The sequence below is a fragment of the Acomys minous genome (genome assembly GCF_964271855.1).
Source record: "Acomys minous genome assembly, chromosome: 9".
NCBI classification, from domain to species: domain Eukaryota; kingdom Metazoa; phylum Chordata; class Mammalia; order Rodentia; family Muridae; genus Acomys; species Acomys minous.
Genome location: NC_140490.1, coordinates 42,010,029 through 42,012,411, shown reverse-complemented (window position 1 = coordinate 42,012,411; position 2,383 = coordinate 42,010,029).

The window sequence follows — 2,383 nt, the reverse complement described above, 5'->3', positions numbered from 1 at the left end:
GTTTGATTTATTTTTCTAAAATGCTTTTTCTTTCTATCTAATCTTACATGCTTTGCATCTAGTTAGAACTTGGCCATGGATACCAATGAGGCTTTTTTGGTTGGCTTAGGCAGTGAAGTGAAGTACAGAGACACCTGGCCACACCTCCCAGCCTTGAGTTGAGCATTCCCACTTGTGCTGGGGAAACTGAGGCATAGAGAAGCAAGCTGTTGGCTCGGGGCTCAGTTAGCCTTTATCAGCGGGAAGTTAGTTCGAAACTTCAGTTTCCCAAGTTTAACTCGAATTCTTTTCCTAGCACCACAGCTGCAGCCAAAAATAATTCCTTTTCTTGGAAAATGCCTGCTTCTAGACTCTCCCAAGCATTATGAGGACCAAGATAGCAGTATTTACACCCGTCTCGGACGTGAGACCGAGCCCTTTCAGCAGCTTGTAAAGGAGACCCACATAAAACTCTCTGAGTCTGTCCTCTCCCTCACATTCTCTTAGTCAACCATGCATTTTCGTTGTTAAGAAAACTCAAGTGTCGTAAAAACTATCTGGCCAAGAAAAGAACGTTGAGAGCTGGCTTGGAATGGCAAGGCCAAATCCTCACCCCCAAAGCATCGCCTCCTGGGGTGTTCTCCTAGATCTAGTCTCCCTTCTCCCTTCCTCCTTTGATTAGAATGTTCTTCTTCCATCCCCTGTGGCCACAGCAGCCCTTTAAGGAGGGACGAAGTTCACTGTTTCTGTCACAAGCATCTCTCTTCCTCCCCTGCCCCTCTCTCTCTCTCTCTGACTCAGCTGTAAAAATGCGCTTCAGGCAAAACCACGGCATCTGAAGTCTCATTTCAGAGGTGACTGCTGAGGAGTTTTAGAAACTCTAACTCTCTCTATAACTCTGTGTGTGTGTGTGTGTGTGTGTGTGTGTGTGTGTGTGTGTGTGTGTGTTCTTTTAACAGATAGTTTTGGGAAGAGAAATGAAAATGTCAGGAATTTTCTGTTGGAATCCACGAGTTGGTCCTATGGAGTTTGTCTCAGCCTACTTCGCTGTGTTACAATCAGGCTGTTCTTAAGCAGTTATTTGGAGCAAAGTTATAGTGGCCTTCAGGGAAGACACATCTTTGTTTTCTCTGCAGCAAATATTCCCTGAGAGCCTACTGTGCAGCACACACTGTCCTGGGTTTCTCTGCTCCGATGAATGGGGGGGGGGGGCGTGTGCACAAGCACTGCGCATGTACCAGCTAATCATTTTGTTGTTAAGTGGCTGGAGTACTTTGAAGGTTGTAGGCACCAGGGCTCTAACTTTAAATAGGATGGCCTAGGAAGGCCTTCCAGGGATTGGACAAGGTTAAGCAGTGGCCATGTGATAAGCCTAGGGAGGAAAGACATAAGGAAAAAGGAGTAGCGTGTATGAAGGCTACGAGGAGTGTGGCATGTTGGAAGTGTATAAACAAGGTCTCCTGTGCAGACTACCTCATTTCTAGGCTGGAGTGATGTGTGGACAGGGTTGACAAGAGGTCATATCTAACTCCTATGGTTGGGGCATGTGGGCAAAGCATCCAGAGGTCCAGGTATATGGGTCTTTAGGGGAAGCAAGCAAGGGAACAAGAAGACTATCAGAGGGGCTGCTGTGTGTTAGCACTGGGTGAAGTGGGGTGGGCTGGGACAAGAGGCAGTAACGGAGATAGATGAGAGGGTGGACTAGAGAGAAGATGGAAGGCTCAGAGGGGTGCCCAGAGTGGCCTGATGCAGTCACGGTTAAACATGGGGCCCTGGTGAGAAGGGAGAAGAAGGTGAAGGGAGGGAGGGGAGTTGAGAAGGGCCTGGCTAGGTCCTTGGGTTTCCCAGATGTTGAATGATGGCATGAGAAACAGTTTGCCTGTGCACATCTGTAATTCCAGGTACTCAAGAGCTGGCTGCAAGTTTGAGGACACTGTGACACAGTGCACCCTGACTCAAAGTTACATTTCAAAAGGGCTGGAATGTAGAGTGTTTGCCTAACATGTATGAGGTCCATCAGTTTCTGCTCATAAACTGTGGGAGGTGGCGGAGACAGAGAGACAGAAAGACACATAAGGAACAGAGAGAGAGAGAGAGAGAGAGAGAGAGAGAGAGAGAGAGAGAGAGAGACAGAGACACAGAGACACAGAGACACAGAGACAGAGAGACAGAGAGACAGAATCAGTTTGCCCTGCAAACTTTAGGGTCAGGCTGTGTAATGAAGCTGGGGTCCAAGCCCAGTTCTAAAGTAGAAGAACACACACAAATTAATCTCCATCACCATAGATGGGGTACAGTTGGGTGTGGTGGTGCATGCCTTTAATCCCAGCACCCCAGCACTTGGGTGGCAGAGGCAGGCAACTTGCTGTAAGTTTGAGGCCAGCCTGGTCTACAAAGTGGTCTT